Source organism: Triticum dicoccoides, chromosome 5A (assembly GCF_002162155.2).
Source record: "Triticum dicoccoides isolate Atlit2015 ecotype Zavitan chromosome 5A, WEW_v2.0, whole genome shotgun sequence".
NCBI lineage: Eukaryota > Viridiplantae > Streptophyta > Magnoliopsida > Poales > Poaceae > Triticum > Triticum dicoccoides.
The window spans coordinates 605106470-605122911 of NC_041388.1; positions in this window are offsets into that span (position 1 = coordinate 605106470).

Sequence of the window (16442 nt, forward strand, 5' to 3'; positions counted from 1 at the left end):
TTGAAAAGGTTTGAGAACGTCAAAAGTATGAAACAATTGCTTGGCTTGTCATCGGGGTTGTGCATGATGTGAATATTTTGTGTGGTGAAGATGAAGCATAGCCAGACAATATGATTTTGTAGGGATGAGCTTTCTTTGGCTATGTTATTTCAATAAGACATAATTGCTTGGTTGGTATGCTTGAAGTATTATTATTTTTATGTCAAAGGATAGACTATTGCTTTGAATCACTCGTGTCTTAATATTCATGCCATGATTAGACATATGATCAAGATTATGCTAGGTAGCATTCCACATCAAAAATTATCTTTTTTATCATTTACCTACTCGGGGACGAGCAGGAATTAAGCTTGGGGATGCTGATACGTCTCCGTCGTATCTATAATTTTTGGTTGTTCCATGCCAATATTATTCAACTTTCATATACTTTTTGGCAACTTTTTATATTATTTTTGGGACTAACATATTGATCCAGTGCCCAGTGCCAGTTCCTGTCTGTTGCATGTTTTTGGTTTCGTAGAATATCCATATCAAACGGAGTCCAAACGGGATAAAACGGACAGAGCTTATTTTTGGAAAATATGGAAAATTCGGAAGGAAAATCAACGCGAACCAATGCCCGAGGTGGTCACGAGGCAGGGGACGCCCCACCTTAGGGCGCGCCCCCTACCCTCGTGAGCCCACCGTAAGGCGGTTAACGCTCTTCTTTTGCCGCAAGAAAGCTAATATTTGGAAAAAAATCACGGCGAAGGTTTCAGGCCAATCGGAGTTACGGATCTCCATATATATATACGAAACGGTGAAACAGAGCCAGAGAGAACGCAGAACCAGAGAGAGACAGAAAGATAGATCCAATCTCGGAGGGGCTCTCGCCCCTCCCACGCCATGGGAGCCAAGGACCAGAGGGGAAACCCTTCTCCCATCTAGGGAGGAGGTCAAGGAAGAATAAGAAGAAGAAGGGGGCCCCTCTCCCCCTTGCTTCCGGTGGCGCCGGAGCGCTGCCGGGGCCATCATCATCACCGCCATCTTCACCAACAACTTCACCGCCATCATCACCAACTCTTCCCCCCTCTATGTAGCGATGTAACCTCTCTCTTACCCGCTGTAATCTCTACTTAAACATGGTGCTCAATGCTATATATTATTTCCCAATGATATATGGCTATCCTATGATGTTTGAGTAGATTTGTTTTGTCCTAATGGCTATTTGATGATCGTGATTGGTTTGAGTTGTATGTTTTATTATTGGTGTTGTCCTATGGTGCTCTCCGTGTCGCGCAAGCGTGAGGGATTCCCGTTGTAGGGTTTGCAATATGCTTATGATTTGCTTATGGTGGGTGGCATGAGTGACAGAAGCACGGACCCGAGTAAGTAGGTTGTTTGCGTATGGGATAAAGGGGACTTGATGCTTTAATGCTATGGTTGTGTTTTACCTTAATGAATCTTTAGTAGTTGCAGATGCTTGCTAGAGTTCCAATCATAAGTGCATATGATCAAAGTAGAGAAAGTATGTTAGCTTATGCCTCTCCCTCAAATAAAATTGCAATAATGATTACCGGTCTAGTTATCGATTGCCTAGGGACAAATAACCTTCTTGTTGACAAAAGCTCTTTACTAAAACTAATTTAGTTGTGTCTTTATCTAAACAACCCCTAGCTTTTATTTACGTGCTCTTTACTTTCTTGCAAGCTTACCCAAAAACACCTACAAAGTACTTCTAGTTTCATACTTGTTTCCGGTAAAGCGAACGTCAAGCGTGCATAGTGTTGTATCGGTGGTCGATAGAACTTGAGGGAATATTTGTTCTACCTTTAGCTCCTCGTTGGGTTCGACACTCTTACTTATCGAAAGAGGCTACAATTGATCCCCTATACTTGTGGGTTATCAGATGTCTTACTGAAGAGGGGAGGTTGTTGTGAACCAGACTTTTTATTTTTGCGTGAAGCATGAGTCCGTTAATCATCTTTTTTACGAATGTCCCCTTGCAAGATATATTTGGAATGTGATTAGTTTCCCTTTGAGGATTGAATGCCACTTTACACATGCTGAAACATGCCTTAATGTGTGGTTAAAAAACATGGGCGAAAAGAAAAAAATATTTGGGCTTGTAGTTGTGTTGTGGAGCATCTTGGAAGCTCACAATTTGGCCTGCTTCCAGCAAAAATGGCCAACTGATCCTACCGATGTTCTTTACAAGGTTTGCTTTTGTATTAACACATTGAGTGACTTGCATGCAGGGGAGGACATAAGACTGGGACTACGGAGCTGCGCAAAGCTTCTGGATCAAGTCATAGATGAGTTCTTTTGTGCAAGATGAAGCTGGAAATCATGAATCCCCAGACTAACTTGAGAAGATGGGGCTTGAGTAGAACTGCAACCTGCTTCAAAATGCTGACGCTTGGCTTCTATTGTTGTTTCACTATAGTTTGTTTTTGCACAGGCTATCGTATGTCTTTTTTGGACGAGTGTGCTTATGAATGTGGACAATTAGCTTCAAGTTTTCATTCTCTTCTTGCTTAACATGTTCTGCTTCATCTGTTTTACTGTGGCTTAGTTCGCTAGCTAAGAGGTTAGTGTGCTATGGTTGTAATGAACTTGTGGTTTCTTTATATGAAACTGGGAGAGAAAGTATTTTTTTATTAAATAAAACTCTTATATGTATCAAATAAAAAATGTGAACAACTTTAAGTATTTCTAACACTCCGGCGCCCTCCCATGGATGACGTGTGTCCTCTATGGGGCCCATTCACCACTTCTCCCTGCTGCCTTATCTTCTCCTCGATGACTCCCATCCACATCTCACCCCTTCATCACTAATCTCCCCTCGTTCCCCAACCATCCAGCTCCCTCTAGCAGGTCACACCCTAGGATGGAGAGTGCTTGTTCGGGTAACGGGTAAGCAGCAACACGTAGCAGCAGGCAAGCATGCTTGCTACAGGAAATGTCGCGTGACATACGAGTAACAGCGGCCAGCTGGAAAGATGGTTGATGGCTCAATATTTTTTCACTTTCACACGGGTATTTATGAAGGGGTTTTGCGGGTTCTTACTCTTTTTTATGGACGATAATGCTCCGAGAATGAAGAAACCTTGTTTTCCTACTTGATGTGTAGGTACAAACACTTTGGGAAATAAATCAACCAACACCCTAGTCATTGAAGAAATTTGGCGCGACCTTCCCTTTTTAAACAAATCTTCACTCACCAAAGAAGAAGGTAGTGTCTGGTATGAGTGTGGACGCTCGTACCAGCTGTCATACCTTGCTGCCGCCCCTTGAGCTATACAAACAACTTTCCTGAAGGGGTACATGAGAGGGGGGATAAGAAGAAAGAAAGGAATACAGTGAGGAGAAAACATCACCACACAAAGAAGGGAGAGGGGATCCGAGAGAGAAGAACAGCTCCATTCCGGTCTTCTCCGATCTTCACCCCCTTTCATTCATCGACACCACCACCGTTGAGAGAGTAACTTCAATTTGCAAGACTAGGGTTTGCAGCACTATTTGCACTTGTTCAGAGATTGAGATTGGATTGATCATCCATACTAATATAATTCTTTGCTCTCCGTTTAATCTTTGCATTTATTGGTTGTTCCCTCACATGCATGAGTAATTTTCCATGGGCGTGGGAGTGATACGTCTCCAACTTATCTATAATTTTTGATTGTTCCATGATGTATTATATTCTGTTTTGGACATTATTGGGCTTTATTATACACTTTTATATTATTTTTGGGACTAACCTATTAATCGGAAGCCCAGCCCAGAATTGCTGTTTTTTTTGCATATTTTAGGGTTTCACAGAAAAAGAATATCAAACGGAGTCCAAACGGAATGAAACCTTCGGGAACGTGATTTTTGGAACGAACATGATCCAGAGGACTTGGACCCTACGTCAAGCAATCAACGAGGAAGGCACAAGGTAGGGGCCGCGCCTACCCTCCCCCCCCAGGCGCGCCCTCCACCCTCGTGGGGCCCCTGTTGCTCCACAGACATACTCCTTCCTCCTATATATACCTACGTACCCCCAAACTACCAGATATGGAGCCAAAACCCTAATTCCACCGCCGTAACTTTATGTATCCACGAGATCCCATCTTGGGGCCTTTTCCGGAGCTCCGCCGGAGGGGGCATCGATCACAGAGGGCTTCTACATCAACACCATATGAAGGAAATATGCCCTAGAGGCAATAATAAAGTTATCATTTATTTCCTTATAATCATGATAAATGTTTATTATTCATGCTAGAATTGTATTAACCGGAAACATAATACATGTGTGAATACATAGACAAACAGAGTGTCACTAGTATGCCTCTACTTGGCTAGCTCGTTAATCAAAGATGGTTATGTTTCCTAACCATGGACAAAGAGTTGTTATTTGATTAACGGGATCACATCATTAGGTGAATGATCTAATTGACATGACCCATTCCATTAGCTTAGCACCCGATCGTTTAGTATGTTGCTATTGCTTTCTTCATGACTTATACATGTTCCTATGACTATGAGATTATGCAACTCCCGTTTGCCGGAGGAACACTTTGTGTGCTACCAAACGTCACAACGTAACTGGGTGATTATAAAGGTGCTCTACAGGTGTCTCCAAAGGTACATGTTGGGTTGGCGTATTTCGAGATTAGGATTTGTCACTCCGATTGTCGGAGAGATATCTCTGGGCCCTCTCGGTAATGCACATCACATAAGCCTTGCAAGCATTGCAACTAATGAGTTAGTTGTGAGATGATGTATTACAGAACGAGTAAAGAGACTTGCCGGTAACGAGATTGAACTAGGTATTGAGATACCGACGATCGAATCTCGGGCAAGTAACATACCGATGACAAAGGGAACAACGTATGTTGTTATGCGGTCTGACCGATAAAGATCTTCGTAGAATATGTAGGAACCAATATGAGCATCCAGGTTCCGCTATTGGTTATTGACCGGAGACGTGTCTCGGTCATGTCTACATTGTTCTCGAACCGTAGGGTCCGCACGCTTAACGTTACGATGACAGTTTCATTATGAGTTTATGTATTTTGATGTACCGAAGGTTGTTCGGAGTCCCGGATGTGATCATGGACATGACGAGGAGTCTCGAAATGGTCGAGACATATAGATCGATATATTGGAAGCCTATATTTGGATATCGGAATCGTTCCGGGTGAAATCGGGATTTTACCGGAGTACCGGGGGGTTACCGGAACCCCCCCGGGGGTTATTGGGCCTACATGGGCCCTAAGGGAGAAGAGGAAAGGAGGCAAGAGGTGGCCGCGCGCCCCTCCCCTCCCTAGTTTGAGTAGGACAAGGAGAGGGGGGCGGCGCCCCCCTTTCCTTTCCCTCTTCCTCCTCTTTCCCACTTCTCCTTCTCCAACTAGGAAAGAAGGGAGTCCTACTCCCGGTGGGAGTAGGACTCCCCCTTGGCGCGCCCTCCTTGGCCGGCTGCCCCCTCCCCTTGGCTCCTTTATATACGGGGGCAAAGGGGCACCCTAGGACACACAAGTTGATCTTCGTGATCGTTCCTTAGCCGTGTGCGGTGCCCCCCTCCACCATATTCCACCTCGGTCATATTGTAGCGGTGCTTAGGCGAAGCCCTGCGACAGTTGAACATCAAGATCGTCACCACGCCGTCGTGCTGACGGAACTCCTCCCCCAAGCTTTGCTGGATCAGAGCCCGGGGAGCATCATCGAGCTGAATGTGTGCCAAGAACTCGGAGGTGCCGGAGTAACGGTGCTTGGATCGGTTGGACTGGGAAAACGTATGACTAATTCCTCTACATTGCGTCAACGCTTCCGCTTCGGTCTACGAGGGTACGTAGACAACACTCTCCCCTCTCGTTGCTATGCATCACCATGATCTTGCGTGTGCGTAGGAATTTTTTTTAAATTACTACGTTCCCCAACAATGGTATCTGAGCCTAGGTTTTATGGTTTGATGTTATATGCACGAGTAGAACACAAGTGAGTTGTGGGCGATATAAGTCATACTGCTTACCGGCATGTCATACTTTGGTTCGGCGGTATTGTTGGATGAAGCGGCCCGGACCGACATTACACGTACGCTTACGCGAGACTGGTTCTACCGCCGTGCTTTGCACACAGGTGGCTGGCGGGTGTCAGTTTCTCCAACTTTAGTTGAACCGAGTGTGGCTACGCCCGGTCCTTGCGAAGGTTAAAACAGCACCAACTTGACAAACTATCGTTGTGGTTTTGATGCATAGGTAAGATTGGTTCTTGCTTAAGCCTGTAGTAGCCACGTAAAACTTGCAACAAACAAACTAGAGGACGTCTAACTTGTTTTTGCAGGGCATGTTGTGATGTGATATGGTCAAGGCATGATGCTAAATTTTATTGTATGAGATGATCATGTTCTGTAACCAAGTTATCGGCAACTGGCAGGAGCCATATGGTTGTCGCTTTATTGTATGCAATGCAATCACCCTGTAATGCTTTACTTTATCACTAAGCGGTAGCGATAGTCGTAGAAGCATAAGATTGGCGAGACGACAATGATGCTATGATGGAGATCAAGGTGTCGCGCCGGTGATGATGGTGATCATGATGGTGCTTCGGAGATGGAGATCACAAGCACAAGATGATGATGACCATATCATATCACTTATATTGATTGCATGTGATATTTATCTTTTATGCATCTTATCTTGCTTTGATTGACGGTAGCATTATAAGATGATCTCTCACTAAATTTCAAGATAAAAACTGTTCTCCCTGAGTATGCACCGTTGCCAAAGTTCGTCGTGCCCAGACACCACGTGATGATCGGGTGTGATAAGCTCTACATCCATCTACAATGGGTACAAGCCAGTTTTGCACACGCAGAATACTCAGGTTAAACTTGACGAGCCTAGCATATGAAGATATGGCCTCGGAACACTAAGACCGAAAGGTCGAGCGTGAATCATATAGTAGATATGATCAACATAGCGATGTTCACCATTGAAAACTACTCCATTTCACGTGATGATCGGTTATGGTTTAGTTGATTTGGATCACGTGATCACTTAGATGATTAGAGGGATGTCTATCTAAGTGGGAGTTCTTAAGTAATATGATTAATTGAACTTAAATTTATCATGAACTTAGTCCCTGATAGTATCTTGCTTGTTTATGTTGATTGTAGATAGATGGCCCATGTTGTTGTTCCGTTGAATTTTAATGCGTTCCTTGAGAAAGCAAAGTTGAAAGATGATGGTAGCAATTACATGGACTGGGTCCGTAACTTGAGGATTATCCTCATTGCTGCACAGAAGAGTTACGTCCTGGAAGCACCACTGGGTGCCAGGCCTGCTGCTGATGCAACTGACGACGTTAAGAACGTCTGGCAGAGCAAAGCTGATGACTACTTGATAGTTCAATGTGCCATGCTTTACGGCTTAGAACCGGGACTTCAACGACGTTTTGAACGTCATGGGGCATATGAGATGTTCCAGGAGTTGAAGTTAATATTCCAGCAGAATGCCCGGATTGAGAGATATGAAGTCTCCAATAAATTCTATAGCTGCAAGATGAAGGAGAATAGTTCTGTCAGTGAGCATATACTCAAGATGTCTGGGTATTGTAATCACTTGATTCAACTGGGAGTTAATCTTCCAGATGATAGCGTCATTGACAGAATTCTCCAATCACTTCCACCAAGCTACAAGAGCTTCGTGATGAACTATAATATGCAAGGGATGGATAAGACAATTCCCGAGCTCTTCGCAATACTAAAGGCTGCGGAGGTAGAAATCAAGAAGGAGCATCAAGTGTTGATGGTCAACAAGACCACTAGTTTCAAGAAAAAGGGCAAAGGGAAGAAGAAGGGGAACTTCAAGAAGAACAGCAAGCAAGTTGCTGCTCAGGAGAAGAAACCCAAGTCTGGACATAAGCCTGAAACTGAGTGCTTCTACTGCAAGTAGACTGGTCACTGGAAGCAGAATTGCCCCAAGTATTTGGCGGATAAGAAGGATGGCAAGGTGAACAAAGGTATATGTGATATACATGTTATTGATGTGTACCTTACTAGAGCTCGCAGTAGCACCTGGGTATTTGATATTGGTTCTGTTGCTAATATTTGCAACTCGAAACAGGGACTATGGATTAAGCGAACACTGGCAAAGGATGAGGTGACGATGCGCGTGGGAAATGGTTCCAAAGTCGATGTGATCGCGGTCGACACACTACCTCTACATCTACCTTCGGGATTAGTATTAGACCTAAATAATTGTTATTTGGTGCCAGCGTTGAGCATGAACATTATATCTGGATCTTGTTTGATGCGAGACGGTTATTCATTTAAATCAGAGAATAATGGTTGTTCTATTTATATGAGTAATATCTTTTATGGTCATGCACCCTTGAAGAGTGGTCTATTTTTGATGAATCTCGATAGTAGTGATACACATATTCATAATGTTGAAGCCAAAAGATGCAGAGTTGATAATGATAGTGCAACTTATTTGTGGCACTGCCGTTTAGGTCATATCGGTGTAAAGCGCATGAAGAAACTCCATACTGATGGACTTTTGGAACCACTTGATTATGAATCACTTGGTACTTGCGAACCGTGCCTCATGGGCAAGATGACTAAAACGCCGTTCTCCGGTACTATGGAGAGAGCAACAGATTTGTTGGAAATCATACATACAGATGTATGTGGTCTGAGGAATGTTGAGGCTCGTGGCAGATATCGTTATTTTCTCACCTTCACAGATGATTTAAGCAGATATGGGTATATCTACTTAATGAAGACTGAAACATTTGAAAAGTTCAAAGAATTTCTGAGTGAAGTTGAAAATCATCGTAACAAGAAAATAAAGTTTCTACGATCTGATCGTGGAGGAGAATATTTGAGTTACGAGTTTGGTCTACATTTGAAACAATGTGGAATAGTTTCGCAGCTCACGCCACCCGGAACACCACAACATAATGGTGTGTCCGAACGTCGTAATCATACTTTACTTGATATGGTGCGATCTATGATGTTTCTTACAGATTTACCGCTATCGTTTTGGGGTTATGCTTTAGAGACGGCCGCATTCACGTTAAATAGGGCACCATCAAAATCCGTTGAGACGACGCCTTATGAACTATGGTTTGGCAAGAAACCAAAGTTGTCGTTTCTTAAAGTTTGGGGATGTGATGCTTATGTGAAAAAGCTTCAAGCTGATAAGCTCGAACCCAAATCGGAGAAATGTGTCTTCATAGGATACCCAAAGGAGACTGTTGGGTACACCTTCTATCACAGATCCGAAGGCAAGACATTCCTTGCTAAAAATGGATCCTTTCTAGAGAAGGAGTTTCTCTCGAAAGAAGTGAGTGGGAGGAAAGTAGAACTTGATGAGGTAACTGTACCTGCTCCTTATTGGAAAGTAGTACATCACAGAAACCGGTTTCTGTGACACCTAAACCAATTAGTGAGGAAGTTAATGATGATGATCCTAGAACTTCAGATCAAGTTGCTACTGAACCTCGTAGATCAAACAGAGTAAGATCCACACCAGAGTGGTACGGTAATCCTGTTCTGGAAGTCATGCTACTAGATCATGATGAACCTACAAACTATGAAGAAGCGATGGTGAGCCCAGATTCCGCGAAATGGCTTGAAGCCATGAAATCTGAGATGGGATCCATGTATGAGAACAAAGTATGAACTTTGGTTGACTTGCCCGATGATCGGCAAGCAATTGAGAATAAATGGATCTTCAAGAAGAAGACTGACGCTGACGGTAATTTTACTGTCTACAAAGCTCGACTTGTTGCAAAAGGTTTTGACAAGTTCAAGGGATTGACTACGATGAGACCTTCTCACCCGTAGCGATGCTTAAGTCTATCCGAATCATGTTAGCAATTGCCGCATTTTATGATTATGAAATTTGGCAAATGGATGTAAAAACTGCATTCCTGAATGGATTTCTGGAAGAAGAGTTGTATATGATGCAACCAGAAGGTTTGTGTATGGACTGGTGCAAGCCTCTCGGAGTTGGAATAAACACTTTGATAGTGTGATCAAAGCATTTGGTTTTATACAGACTTTTGGAGAAGCCTGTATTTACAAGAAAGTGAGTGGGAGCTCTGTAGCATTTCTGATATTATATGTCGATGACATATTGTTAATTGGAAATGATATAGAATTTCTGGATAGCATAAAGGATACTTGAATAAGAGTTTTTCAATGAAAGACCTCGGTGAAGCTGCTTACATATTAGGCATTAAGATCTATAGAGATAGATCAAGACGCTTAATTGGACTTTCATAAACAACATACCTTGACAAAATTTTGAAGAAGTTCAAAATGGATCAAGCAAAGAAAGGATTCTTGCCTGTGTTACAAGGTGTGAAATTGAGTAAGACTCAATGCCCGACCACTACAGAAGATAGAGAGAATATGAAAGATGTTCCCTATGCATCAGCGGTAGGATCTATCATGTATGCAATGCTGTGTACCAGACCTGATGTGTGCCTAGCTATAAGTCTAGCAGGGAGGTACCAAAGTAATCCAGGAGTGGATCACTGGACAGCGGTCAAGGACATCCTGAAATACCTGAAAAGTGAAGGAAATATGCCCTAGAGGCAATAATAAAGTTATTATTTATTTCCTTATAATCATGATAAATGTTTATTATTCATGCTAGAATTGTATTTTCCGGAAACATAATACATGTGTGAATACATAGACAAACAAAGTGTCACTAGTATGCCTCTACTTGACTAGCTCGTTAATCAAAGATGGTTATGTTTCCTAACCATGAACAATGAGTTGTTATTTGATTAACGAGGTCACATCATTAGTAGAATGATCTGATTGACATGACCCATTCCATTAGCTTAGCACCCGATCGTTTAGTATGTTGCTATTGCTTTCTTCATGACTTATACATGTTCCTATGACTATGAGATTATGCAACTCCCGTTTACTGGAGGAACACTTTGGGTACTACCAAAGGTCACAACGTAACTGGGTGATTATAAAGGAGTACTACAGGTGTCTCCAATGGTCGATGTTGGGTTGGCGTATTTCGAGATTAGGATTTGTCACTCCGATTGTCGGAGAGGTATCTCTGGGCCCTCTCGGTAATACACATCACATAAGCCTTGCAAGCATTATAACTAATATGTTAGTTGTGAGATGATGTATTACGGAACGAGTAAAGAGACTTGCCAGTAACGAGATTGAACTAGGTATTGGATACCGACGATCGAATCTCGGGCAAGTAACATACCGATGACAAAGGGAACAACGTATGTTGTTATGCGGTCTGACCGATAAAGATCTTCGTAGAATATGTAGGAGCCAATATGGGCATCCAGGTCCCGCTATTGGTTATTGACCGGAGACGTGTCTCGGTCATGTCTACATTGTTCTCGAACCCGTAGGGTCCGCATGCTTAAGGTTACGATGACAGTTATATTATGAGTTTATGCATTTTGATGTACCGAAGGTTGTTCGGAGTCCCGGATGTGATCACGGACATGACGAGGAGTCTCGAAATGGTCGAGACGTAAAGATTGATATATTGGAAGCCTATATTTGGATATCGGAAGTGTTCCGGGTGAAATCGGGATTTTACCGGAATACCGGGAGGGTTACCGGAACCCCCCGGGAACCATATGGGCCATCATGGGCCTTAGTGGAAAGGAGAAAGGGGCAGCCCAAGGGGGCTGCGCGCCTTCCCCCTTCCCCTAGTCCTATTAGGACTAGGAGAGGTGGCCGGCCACCCCTCTCCCTCTTTCCCCCTTGGGAATCCTAGTTGGAATAGGATTGGGGGGGGGGGGAGTCCTACTCCCGGTAGGAGTAGGACTCCTCCTGCGCCTCTCCCTCTTGGCCGGCGCCCCCTCCCCCCTTGGCTCCTTTATATACGGAGGCAGGGGCACCTCTAAACACACAAGTTGACACAAGTTGATCCACGTGATCGATTCCTTAGCCGTGTGCGGTGCCCCCTGCCACCATATTCCTCGATAATACTGTAGCGGAGTTTAGGCGAAGCCCTGCTGCTGTAGTTCATCAAGATCGTCACCACGCCGTCGTGCTGACGAAACTCTTCCCCAACACTTTGCTGGATCGGAGTCCGGGGATCGTCATCGAGCTGAACGTGTGCTCGAACTCGGAGGTGCCGTAGTTTCGGTACTTGATCGGTTGGATCGAGAAGACGTACGACTACTTCCTCTACGTCGTGTCATCGCTTCCGCAGTCGGTCTGCGTTGGGTACGTAGACAATACTCTCCCCTCGTTGCTATGCATCACATGATCCTGTGTGTGCGTAGGAAATTTTTTGAAATTACTACGAAACCCAACAGTGGCATCCGAGCCTAGGTTATTGATGTTGATGTTATATGCACGAGTAGAACACAAGTGAGTTGTGGACGATACAAGTCATACTGCCTACCAGCATGTCATATTTTGGTTCGGCGGTATTGTTGGACGAGACGACCCAGACCAACCTTACGCGTACGCTTACGCGAGACCGGTTCCCTCGACGTGCTTTGCACAGAGATGGCTTGCGGGCGACTGTCTCTCCAACTTTAGTTGAACCAAGTATGGCTACGCTCGGTCCTTGAGAAGGTTAAAACGGAGTCTATTTGACAAACTATCGTTGTGGTTTTGATGCGTAGGTGAGATTGGTTCTTACTTAAGCCCGTAGCAGCCACGTAAAACAAGCAACAACAAAGTAGAGGACGTCTAACTTGTTTTTGCAGGGCATGTTGTGATGTGATATGGTCAAAGCATGATGCTGAATTTTATTGTATGAGATGATCATGTTTTGTAACCGAGTTATCGGCAACTGGCAGGAGCCATATGGTTGTCGCTTTATTGTATGCAATGCAATCGCGATGTAATGCTTTACTTTATTACTAAACGGTAGTGATAGTCGTGGAAGCATAAGATTGGCGAGACGACAACGATGCTACGATGGAGATCAAGGTGTCGCGCCGGTGACGATGGTGATCATGACGGTGCTTCGGAGATGGAGATCACAAGCACAAGATGATGATGACCATATCATATCACTTATATTGATTGCATGTGATGTTTATCTTTTTATGCATCTTATCTTGTTTTGATTAACGGTAGCATTATAAGATGATCTCTCACTAAATTATCAAGAAGTGTTCTCCCTGAGTATGCACCGTTGCCAAAGTTCGTCGTGCCCAGACACCACGTGATGATCGGGTGTGATAAGCTCTACGTCCATCTACAACGGGTGCAAGCCAGTTTTGCACACGCAGAATACTCAGGTTAAACTTGACGAGCCTAGCATATGCAGATATGGCCTCGGAACACGGAGACCGAAAGGTCGAGCGTGAATCATATAGTAGATATGATCAACATAACGATGTTCACCATTGAAAACTACTCCGTCTCACGTGATGATCGGTCATGGTTTAGTTGATTTGGATCACGTAATCACTTAGAGGATTAGAGGGATGTCTATCTAAGTGGGAGTTCTTAAATAATATGATTAATTGAACTTAAATTTATCATGAACTTAGTACCTGATAGTATCTTGCTTGTTTATGTCGATTGTAGATAGATGGCTCGTGCTGTTGTTCCGTTGAATTTTAATGCGTTCCTTGAGAAAGCAAAGTTGAAAGATGATGGTAGCAATTACACGGACTGGGTCCGTAACTTGAGGATTATCCTCATTGCTGCACAGAAAAATTACGTCCTGGAAGCACCGCTGGGTGCCAGGCCTGCTGCTGGAGCAACACCAGATGTTATGAACGTCTGGCAGAGCAAAGCTGATGACTACTCGATAGTTCAGTGTGCCATGCTTTACGGCTTAGAATCGGGACTTCAACGACGTTTTGAACATCATGGAGCATATGAGATGTTCCAGGAGTTGAAGTTAATATTTCAAGCAAATGCCCGAATTGAGAGATATGAAGTCTCCAATAAGTTCTATAGCTGCAAGATGGAGGAGAACAGTTCTGTCAGTGAGCATATACTCAAAATGTCTGGGTATAATAATCACTTGATTCAATTGGGAGTTAATCTTCCGGATGATTGCGTCATTGACAGAATTCTCCAATCACTGCCACCAAGCTACAAGAGCTTCGTGATGAACTATAATATGCAAGGGATGAACAAGACTATTCCCGAGCTCTTCGCAATGCTGAAAGCTGCGGAGGTAGAAATCAAAAAGGAGCATCAAGTGTTGATGGTTAACAAAACCACTAGTTTCAAGAAAAAGGGCAAAGGAAAGAAGAAAGGGAACTTCAAGAAGAACAGCAAGCCAGTTGCTGCTCAAGAAAAGAAACCCAAGTCTGGACCTAAGCCTGAAACTGAGTGCTTCTACTGCAAGCAGACTGGTCACTGGAAGCGGAACTGCCCCAAGTATTTGGCGGATAAGAAGGATGGCAAGGTGAACAAAGGTATATGTGATATACATGTTATTGATGTGTACCTTACCAATGCTCGCAGTAGCACCTGGGTATTTGATACTGGTTCTGTTGCTAATATTTGCAACTCGAAACAGGGGCTACGGATTAAGCGAAGATTGGCTAAGGACGAGGTGACGATGCGCGTGGGAAACGGTTCCAAAGTCGATGTGATCGCGGTCGGCACGCTACCTCTACATCTACCTTCGGGATTAATATTAGACCTAAATAATTGTTATTTGGTGCCAGCGTTGAGCATGAACATTATATCTGGATCTTGTTTAATGCAAGACGGTTATTCATTTAAATCAGAGAATAATGGTTGTTCTATTTATATGAGTAATATCTTTTATGGTCATGCACCCTTGAAGAGTGGTCTATTCTTATTGAATCTCGATAGTAGTAATACACATATTCATAATATTGAAGCCAAAAGATGCAGAGTTGATAATGAAAGTGCAACTTATTTGTGGCACTGTCGTTTAGGTCATATCGGTATAAAGCGCATGAAGAAACTCCATGCTGATGGACTTTTGGAACCACTTGATTATGAATCACTTGGTACTTGCGAACCGTGCCTCATGGGCAAGATGACTAAAACACCGTTCTCCGGTACTATGGAGAGAGCAACAGATTTGTTGGAAATCATACATACCGATGTATGTGGCCCGATGAATATTGAGGCTCGTGGCGGATATCGTTATTTTCTCACCTTCACAGATGATTTAAGCAAATATGGGTATATCTACTTAATGAAACATAAGTCTGAAACATTTGAAAAGTTCAAAGAATTTCGGAGTGAAGTTGAAAATCATCGTAACAAGAAAATAAAGTTTCTACGATCTGATCGTGGAGGAGAATATTTGAGTTACGAGTTTGGTGTACATTTGAAAAACTGTGGAATAGTTTCGCAACTCACGCCACCCGGAACACCACAGCGTAATGGTGTGTCCGAACGTCGTAATCGTACTTTACTAGATATGGTGCGATCTATGATGTCTCTTACTGATTCACCGCTATCTTTTTGGGGATATGCTTTAGAGACGGCCGCATTCACGTTAAATAGGGCACCATCAAAATCCGTTGAGACGACGCCTTATGAACTGTGGTTTGGCAAGAAACCAAAGTTGTCGTTTCTTAAAGTTTGGGGCTGCGATGCTTATGTGAAAAAGCTTCAACCTGATAAGCTCGAACCCAAATCGGAGAAATGTGTCTTCATAGGATACCCAAAGGAAACTGTTGGGTACACCTTCTATCACAGATCCGAAGGCAAGACATTCGTTGCTAAGAATGGATCATTTCTAGAGAAGGAGTTTCTCTCGAAAGAAGTGAGTGGGAGGAAAGTAGAACTTGACGAGGTAACTGTACCCGCTCCCTTACTGGAAAGTAGTTCATCACAGAAAACTGTTTCAGTGACACCTACACCAGTTAGTGAGGAAGCCAATGATAATGATCATGAAACTTCAGATCAAGATACTGCTGAACCTCGTAGATCAACCAGAGTAAGATCCGCACCAGAGTGGTACGGTAATCCTGTTCTGGAGGTCAAGCTACTAGATCATGATGAACCTACGAACTATGAAGAAGCGATGGTGAGCCCAGATTCCGCAAAGTGGCTTGAAGCCATGAAATCTGAGATGGGATCCATGTATGAGAACAAAGTATGGACTTTGGTTGACTTGCCCGATGATCGGCAAGCAATTGAGAATAAATGGATCTTTAAGAAGAAGACTGACGCTGATGGTAATGTTACTGTCTACAAAGCTCGACTTGTCGCAAAAGGTTTTCGGCAAGTTCAAGGAATTGACTACGATGAGACCTTCTCACCCGTAGCGATGCTTAAGTCCGTCCGAATCATGTTAGCAATTGCCGCATTTTATGATTATGAAATTTGGCAAATGGATGTCAAAACTGCATTCCTGAATGGATTTCTGGAAGAAAAGTTGTATATGATGCAACCAGAAGGTTTTGTCGATCCAAAGGGAGCTAACAAAGTGTGCAAGCTCCAGCGATCCATTTATGGACTGGTGCAAGCCTCTCGGAGTTGGAATAAACGTTTTGAT